Source organism: Balaenoptera ricei, chromosome 7, assembly GCF_028023285.1.
Source record: "Balaenoptera ricei isolate mBalRic1 chromosome 7, mBalRic1.hap2, whole genome shotgun sequence".
NCBI classification, from domain to species: Eukaryota; Metazoa; Chordata; class Mammalia; order Artiodactyla; family Balaenopteridae; genus Balaenoptera; species Balaenoptera ricei.
In genome coordinates, this window is record NC_082645.1 from 105,974,328 (window position 1) to 105,984,075 (window position 9,748).

Sequence of the window (9,748 nt, forward strand, 5' to 3'; positions counted from 1 at the left end):
AAACAGAATGAGAAAGGATTCAGACTACCTGGATTTGAATTACAATTCCATCCCACCATCACTAATGGTGGGACCTAAGGCAATATACTCCCTGTGCCTCAGCTTCCCCATCTGTAAGATGAGGGTTATTATAATAATACTACCTACATCATTGTTATGCTGTTGTTATGAGGTGTAAATGAAATAATCCATATAAAGCTCTTAGCTGGGTAAGTAATGAAAATTCTATTAATTTTAGTTAATATTGTAGTCGTTTGCTCATCCTTTCCACTTTCCCTGGATTATCTTTCTCTTCCCTTGTCTCCCTATCAAATACCTATTCATCTTTCAAATTTCAGCCCAAAGGAAATGCTCTTAAACAGATGTATGTTGATACAAGTTGCACAACTTGATAAAGTTACTTTATAAACTTTGAATTGTACATTTGAAAGGGCTAAATTATATGATTGTAAAAAAATGCATCAAATAAGTTTTATGTATATATTTTTTTTTCTAGAGACTCGGGATTTACAGATGAGTAAAACCAGCAAATTGATATAACCAATTATTTATACCAAGAAATAATATTTACACACCAGAGTAAAGAAATCAGGTTTATATAACGCAACAGCATAAAAACACTGTTCTACAACTAACAACTTAAGATGATTGATCAAGATCTAAGCCCTTAACACATCAGTGAGTGTCGTGAATTAGCCCAGCATCTCAGCTCCGCTTAGAGATGTGAGGGACTTAAGGATGGCATTCTGCTCCAGACGATAACATCACATTTTGTGTTGAATCTAAAAGACTCTTTTCTGAGACAAGGAACCCAGCAGGGATTTTTCTCACTTGATTGGGAGGTGAGGTGTTAAAGTCAAATGCTCTTCATTCCACCCCCGCCCCGAGCTCCGCTATGTTTTGTCTTGTGGGTCGTGTGGCCGCTGCCCCAGCCTCTGGGGCCTTTCAGGGACTCAGCCCTTCAGCGCCGCTACCGCAAGCCTATCTCTTACTGTGAGCCCTCCAGCCTGCCAGAGACAATGCCGCTTAAATATATCCCTCGCCAAAGGCAGGCGCCACCACTGGGCACATTGTAGCGGTCATTGGTGCAGCGGTGGATGTCCAATTTGATGAGGGATTGCCACCCATCCTAAATGCCCTGGAAGTGCAAGGCAGGGAGATCAGGCTGGTTTTGGAGGTGGCCCAGCATTTGGGTGAGAGCACAGTAAGGACCATTGCCATGGGTGATACAGAAGGCTTGGTTAGAGGCCAGAAAGTCCTGGATTCTGGTGCACCAATCAAAATTCCTGTTGGCCCTGAGACCTTGGGCAGAATCACGAATGTCATTGGAGAATATATTGATGAGAGAGGTCCCATCAAAACCAAACAATTTGCTGCTCTTCATGCTGAGGCTCCTGGATTCATGGAGATGAGTGCTGAGCAGCAAATTCTGGTTACTGGTATCAAGGTTGTGGATCTGCTGGTTTCCTAGGCCAAGGGTGGCAAAACTAGGCTCTTTGGTGGTGCTGGAGTTGGCAAGGCAGTACTGATCATGGAGTTAATCAACAACGATGCCAAAGCCCACGGTGGTTACTCTGTGTGTGCTGGTGTTGGTGAGAGGACCTGTGAGGGCAATGACTTATATACCATGAAATGACTGAGTCTGGTGTTATCAACTTAAAAGATGCTACCTCCAAGGTAGTGCTGGTGTCCAGTCAAATGAATGAACTGCCTGGTGTTCAGGCCTGGGTAGTTCTGACTGGATTAACTGTAGCTGAATACTTCAGAGACCAAGCAAAGGTCAAGATGCATTGCTGTTGATCAATAACATCTTTCACTTCACCCAGGCTGGCTCAGAAGTGGCTGCTTTAGGGGCTTCCCTGGTGGCGCAGTGGTTGAGAGTCTGCCTGCCAATGCAGGGGACACGGGTTCGAGCCCTGGTCTGGGAAGATCCCACATGCTACGGAGCAACTAGGCCCGTGAGCCACAATTACTGAGCCTGCGCGTCTGGAGCCTGTGCTCTGCAACAAGAGAGGCTGCGATAGTGAGAGGCCCGCGCACCACGATGAAGAGTGGCCCCCACTTGCCACAACTAGAGAAAGCCCTCGCACAGAAACGAAGACCCAACACAGCCATGAATAAATAAATAGATAAATTAAAAAAAAAAAAAAAGTGGCCGCTTTATTGGGCAGAATCCCTTCTGCTGTGGGTTATCAGCCTACCCTGGCCACTGCCATGGGTACCATGCAGGAAAGAATCACCACCACCAAAAAGGGATCTACCATATCTGTGCAGACTATCTACATGCCTGCTGATGACTTAACTGACCCTGCCCTTGCCACTACCTTTGCCCATTTGGATGCTACCACTGCGCTGTCCCGTGGTGTTGCTGAGCTGGGCATCTATCCAGCTGTGGATCCGCTGGACTCCACCTGTCCCATCAGGGATCCCAACATTGTTGGCAATGAGCATTATGATGTTGCCTGTGGGGTGCAAAAGATCCTACAGGAATACAAATCCCTCCAGGACATTGCCATCCTGGGTATGGATGAACTTTCTGAAGAAGACAAGTTAACTGTGCTCTGTGCATGGAAAATACAGTGTTCTTATCTCAGCTATTCCAGGTGGCTGTAAAATTAAGCTCAAGGATCAGTTCCAACCTGAATTCATTTTTTAAATTTTTATCTAGGCCCCATGAATTAATGGTCCCTCTTTCCTCCACTATATCCAGTACCTACTTCTATCACAGTTTCTATATAATTTGTTTACATGTCTGCCTCCCTTTTTTAAATGATGATATTCTTAAGAATAGAAACTATATCTTATGTCTTTGTATCTCTAGCTCCTAGCCCAGCAAAATGAATGAGTGAATGAATGAATGAATGGCGAGTTCTACTTGAATAATGGTCTGTGCAAGGCTCATGCATTTCATTTGATTGATATTAGTCTCTTTAAGAGTTCTCCATCCTTCCCCACCATGCTGTTTATTTGTTGAAGAAATTAGATTATTTCTTCTGTAGAATTCCTACATTCTGAGTTTGGCTGATTATAGCCTCATAATGTTGTTTATCCTGTTCTCTTTCCCTTATATTTCCTATAAACTCATGGTTAGATCTAGACTGTATAAAAAAATATGAAGAGTCTGAGATTTTATCCTACTTTTAAGCTAACAGGTCACTCTGCTTCAGTTCCATGAGTGCTGGGAGAAGGCACAAGACTCCTAGGACAGAGACGAAGGACAGTTATTACTCACAACAATAACAGTAGCCAGATTATCAGCATTTGTGCTGGTTTCTGAGCCCCAATTCCCACAGAGTGACACAAGGATGGAATTTTACAAGCTCTTCGGGTGATTCTAATGTGCAACCAGATTTAAGAACCACTAAGAGGCTTGATTGGATTCAGTAAAGTCTAACTGCCCCATTATTTATTCTTATACCCCAAATGTTTAACAGTGTGCCTGGCACCGAGTCAGTTCCCAATAAATAATAATAGCTAATATTTATTGAATATCTTTATATATTCTAAACATCTGATACATTTAATACTAAATCCTTTGAGTTAAGTACTAGTGTCATGGTTCTCCCTTTACATCGAAGGTGATGAGGCACAAAGAGGTTAAGAAACTTGCCTAGAGTCAGGGAGATGGCAAAGCCAGAATCCAAGCTCAGGCTCCCATGTCAATGTTCTTATTCACTACACTCTAAGTCTAGGCAGGACTGTAGAATGAATAAGTGAATGAATTTCCTAGTTTCCTTGAGCAAATGATTGCTTTGTTGTATTAAATAAACTCACAAGACATACGATGCTTGTTTTTCTTCCTTGATCGTTAGATCTGGAAAGACCTTAGTCTACTCCAACCTTTTTTTAATTTTTCACAAATAAGGATGCTAGAGTCAAAAATTACATGAAACAAAATGACATGCCCAAGTTACACAGCTAATTAGTAGCAAAGCTGGAATGCAAGTAGCAAAGTGCTACACACAGATGAAACTTGGTAAGTACTTTGATGTTGATGAAGTGTTGGAAAACAAATATAGCTTTTCTGCTTCCTTTGAAAAAAATGATTCCAATTTAACTGAAAAACACATGCTAGAGTTCAGAGAAAGGAAGATGTTTTCAGTGCAAATGACCTTTGATTCAATGTATTTTTCCCTCTTCCCCTCAGAGGTGGTCAATATGTGAAGGAAAAGGCTTGGGCACCAGTCCTTGGAGATGGTCACACCACTGGCTTCTGTTGGTCAATCTCTTTGGCCCGAAAAGTAAAGGGAACTCAAGGGGAGCAGAATTTAGTCACCACCATCCAGCCTATGAGTGCTCACAGTGGGGAGACAGATGTCTCCTGCTTCTGTGTATTCAAATATAAAACATGTGCACTTTATTTTCACAGACAATGTTCAAGAGCATTACAGGGCACAGGCCATTTTTGAAGACATACTTTAAAAATTAAAACCTATGTTGTCTTCGTATTTGGGCTACCTGCTATTTCTTTTTTCATTTGCCCTTCCTCCATTACTTAGAATTACCCATTGCATATGAGGCAGATTTTATTTCCTGGAGGAATATGGCTCATAAAGGTACTTTTTCTTTTATTCATTCAGTCACTGAACAAAAATTCTCTGAGCATCTAATACATCAAGTCCAACAATGAACAAAGATCTGGTACCTATCTTCATGAGATTAGAGTTAGAGAGAAGACATTAGTTAAATAAACATATGTCTATAATTATAAATTATATGAAGTGCTATGAAAGAAAAATAAGGGAAGGATGAGATAGTTTAATATAGGAAATCTAATGTAGATTGAAACCTAGGAAGAGGACCCTCTGACATTTAACCTGAGATCAACATTGGGGATCTTAGCCAGAGCAACTATAATAGAATGATGAGGGCAGAAATATTTGAGAGACTTCTATGTATACTGAATTAAACTAGGTTGTCAACAATGATAGGCAATTATGAAAATTAAGGATAACTGATAACTAAATAAGAAGGTAGGTGTAAGGTGAAAATGGAGTATGAGATTTATTCATATGACATTGGATTATTTTGAGTGAAGCAGTTAGGCATTGGGTTTGCTCTGAGGAGAGCAGTCAACCCATTGTGCCAAGCCCTGTGCTTGGTATTCAAGTACAGACTCAGAGTCCTCTGAATGGCACAGTGGCTCTGGGTCACCCGTTCAAACCTCTTGAAGGTCTTATCAGGGCAATAGCTACCCTAGGAAGACCACGTTATATGGCCAGCCCAAATTAATCCTGGGGAAACTAATGTGAATGCCAATTCTGTGCAAAATCTGGTAGTGCTCATGTAATTTCATTACATTATTCGCCATAGGAAAACAATAACAGTTTTCTGTGAAGTGTTGATTTGCAATACTAGGAAAGCATGTAACCTGAAATATTAAAGTACAATTATTAAATAACTATGTTCATTCAGTCACAGATATATTAATTGATGTCAATACTCCAAAGCATACAACATGATTAAATTGGCCATGGCTGGCTAACATGGTATTTTCAAATGCCTTCACAAGGGATTCTGTAAAGACAGACCAGCCAGTTATTATGGTGGACATTTAATGATTAGTCTATCTAGGACTCCTCCTCTTTTCTGAAAACAGAACTTGCCATCTTTTGGAGGGGAACTGTTTCTCCCCAGTCTTTTATGCCCCAGTTCCAATAATTAGCTTCAAAAGATTATTGCCCTCTTCTTTCATGAACCCCCTCCTTGGACACAGCAATTGTGCTTAAGATTGGCCTATGACCCAATCTGAGCCAAGTCTAGTTTTTCACCCTCCTGGTCATAATAATTTGTCCAGGAATTGGACAGGTAATCCAAAACAAGGCCATCTAATGGTCCTGAGGTTTTTCAGTTGTTTCTGGGAGAAAAGTCCCTTCTTGTAGATGACAGTGCTGGTAAGATACGCTGCCAGGAGCTATTGGTAGCAGCCATGGTTCTAGCTTCATAGAGAAAGCTGGTCTATAGAAAAAAAAATAAAGATGAGTCATGAAGTCCTGAAAGCATGCTGGTCCCAGTTCCAATCTCTGAATTCCCTGGAGCAGGCCTGGTTCCTGTATGCTTGAGGCTTGTGGTACAGCTGCTTTTCAATTCTGTGAACCTTCCAATCAACCAATATATACTCACAAATAAACGCTTATTTGACTTCAGTTAGAGTTGAAGTTCTGCCTCTGGAAACCAACGGGGGTCTGACTGAAAGATGATCTATCATTTGTTAAGTTGGCTGGGAATACCCCATCCAAGGTACTATACTCTTTTCTACTCATGTAGATATGAGTGACATAACACAACACTCCTGCCCTTACCAACTACACAACAGAAGTGAGAAATAGATCTCTTTCTCTGGCCCATTTGAGCATCTTTGAAAGATTCTTTTAAGAGAAAATTGCAAAAACGACTTTAGCACAATACAGCATGACTGCAATTACTTTAGGAGATGAACAGTGTCTCATGGAGCTGGGGGAGGTAATTTTTGATTTGCATCAAGAAGGATGAGTAGAAGTTTGCTAGGTAGACAGCAATCTAGAGAGAGGAAGAGACATATGTAAAAGCTTAAGGGTACATCATTTGTGGAATTTCAAGAAAATAAATGTAAACAACATTTTTACAAACTATTTTCCATCTCAGGGTAGGAAAGTCAAAAAATGTTTAATTGATGAGAAAGTCTGCTTTACAATAAACAATGGAAATAGCAACAGTTAAAGCTGGGTCCCTTGATTATTAAAAACTATTCTGCATAAAAACAACATAATGAATTTGATCTAGTTCAAACCAGAAAGAATCTTTCTTAAGGCATTGTGTTCTTTCCCTACAGTAATAAAAATGTATATTAAGATTCAGTCCCTGGAGCTCACATGGAGACCATATAATGAGTGCACAAATAGAGCCATACAAAGGAAGAGGTAATCCCATCTATGTGGGGAGGTCAGTTAGAATACTAGGGAGACGAGAATTTAAGGTGGTACTTGAAATATTGGGAGAATTTCCTCAAGTAAGAATGAATTAGTTCTCAAAGTGTGGCCTGGAGACCTATGGTGGTCCCTGGGACCCCTTTCAGATGACCCATGAGGTGAAAAATTATTTTGCTAACAATCCTAAGACTTTATATGACTTTTTTCTCATTCTCTCATACGGATACAGTGGAGTTTTCCACTGTAAATTTTGAAAATCTACATAATTCAGGAAACCAATATTTTTTAAATGATCATTGCGTGATGTTACAAAATCACACATGGGTAAAAGAACCCTTCAAATTGCAAGAGATGCCAATGAATTTTGATGTAACAAGGTTTGAAAATATTTTTGCTCTGGTTTCAAATTCCACATAACAATAAACTTTATGAAACTATGATTTGTCAAGTTTCGGTATAGTATCATAGAAAATTATGCACAATTACCTTAAAAGACTTTTAAAATAACTCTCCTTTTTCCAACTGTATTTTTGTGTGAGATCAGATTTTCTGCACATATTTCAACTAAAACAATAAACCCCAGCAGATTGGGAAGATGAATTTAGTTATCTTCTATTAAATGAGATATCAAAGAGATTTATAAAAATGCAAAACAATGTCTATTTTCTCAATAAATTTTTTTATATTGGAAAATATCCTTATTTTCACAAAAAAAATGTTTTTTTGGTGTTGTTGTTAACTTGTGTTATGGGTTGAAATGTGTCTCCCAAAAAATCCTAACCCCCAATACCTGTGATGGTGATCTTACTTGAAAACAGGGTGTTTGTAGATGATCAAGTTCAGATGAAGTCATTAGGGTGAAACCAAATCCAGTGTGACTGGTGTCCTTATAAAAAGGAGAAATTTGGACACAAAGGCAGACAGACATTTGCGTTTCTTACATTTCCTACAGAGGTAGGAAGATGATGTGAAGATACAGGGAGAATATCATCTGCAAGCCAAGGAACAACTGAGGCTCCCAGAAGTTAGAGAGAGACACGGAACAGAACTTCCTCACAGCCCTCGGAGGAAACCAACCTTACCTACACCTGGATTTCAGACTTCCATTCTCCAGCACTGTGAGACAACAAATTTCTGTTGTTAAACCATTCCTTTACACCAGCACCAGGAAACTAACAACCCACAATGGTTTATTATTTTTAATGAATTTACAAAAACATTTATAATTTCCCAATTTTAATTTCTAATATCATAAATACTGATACACATAAAGCACACAAACAAAAGCTCTTTGTGTCCTCAATAATTTTCAAGAGTGAAAAAAAGGTCCTGAGACCAAAAAGTTTGAGGGCCACAAGATCAGAGGATTCCCAGTAAAGGGGAACAGAAGCCAATGCAGTGCTTCCCAAATACCAGTCTCCTGACGGCTACATCAGAAAAAAATCAACAGACTCCAGGGCTTTCTCCATACCATCAAATCAGAATCTCCAAAGTTCTGTTTCAGGAAACCATATTTCTAACGAACTCCCCAGCTAATTCTTATATGTAATCGAAGGCTTAGAGGCAGAAATGCTCAAAATGAGTTGAGAAGTATTTCATCCAACTCCTCTGGTTTGCAGGGAAAGAGACACACTCAAGTTAGCTCAAGTAATAGGGGAGTTTATTGCAGAAATACCCTTGGCACCACCAGGGAATTAGATCTTTCACAAAACAGCTGCTGTAATAGGTCCCCACCTCAGAAAGAATTGGGAGATCACAATATCTCCAGGGATGCCAGGAAGCCGAAGTTCCTGGCTCTTTATGTTCTGCTAACAGTATGACTGTGCTTTATGACTATAGGACTCTATACCCGCCACGGTCGGCTTCCTGCTGTTCTTCCTCCAAATATCTGCTTCTTCATACTTCTGGCTGCCCGTGACTTTCGCTTATGATGTCTAAGTTCACCTCAAAGCAACTTTTCAGCTTCTGCTTTATTGTCAACTGACAGACTCCTTTGTCTTTCTTCATTTCAGTCCCTGAGATGGAAAAATCTAATTGGTCCAGTTTGTCTCCTAGCACCAGAACATGCTCAGATTTGCTGGAGAGCTTATGGTGTTGGTACCCTGGAATCAGATGCCCATATCTAGTTTAATAATCTGTGAACACAGGACCCAGATAAAGTATAAAACATGATAATCAATTTAACAGGCACTGTAGGCAGGGCATTTTCCCCTTAGATGGGGCTGTGAGCAAAACAGTTATGCAACTATCATCTTCAGAACAATTTTTGGTTTTGCTTTGACAATTCCAAAAACTTTGATTTAAATTTTTATCAAGATAACCAATTATTAATATAACTGATTTGACCAACTCAAATGATTTTTTGACATAAGCATGACCGAAGCTAAACTGATGGATTGCTTGATGATAATAATGATGTTATGATGAGACTTAAAGATCCTGAAACTACTATCTATGCATTTTCCTCTGACCCTCTAATTTATTCATTATTCATTTGCTAAGTAACAATTCTAGTTCTCATTCTCTTCTTCTTGTGTCTTCATTCTTTCTTACCCTATGAAACCCTCTGTCTTCTTCCTCCTTTATTCTACCCGCCTTGTGGTCTTAGATTGAAAACAAACAAACAAACAAACAAAAAATGAAGTTCAAGGCACTTTATAATTCCATTAGTTTTACATTAGAGTTTGATTTGGTTCTTGAAAAATTTTATGAAATGGCTTTGCCCTTTGCTTTTTTAAAGAAGGAAAAGACATAAAAATATTAAAGTATCATAAATTTAATAACCACTGGGTATTTCAATTATTTGGGTTGTCACCTTAGAGCAAACTGTAATTGTTGAG

General features: G+C 39.4%; 1 pseudogene; it reads left to right on the forward strand.

The window, feature by feature from the left end:
• Positions 1–892: 892 nt before the first annotated feature.
• LOC132368824 (ATP synthase subunit beta, mitochondrial-like) lies at positions 893–8,846 on the forward strand (annotated as a pseudogene).
• The last annotated feature ends 902 nt before the right edge of the window (positions 8,847–9,748 follow it).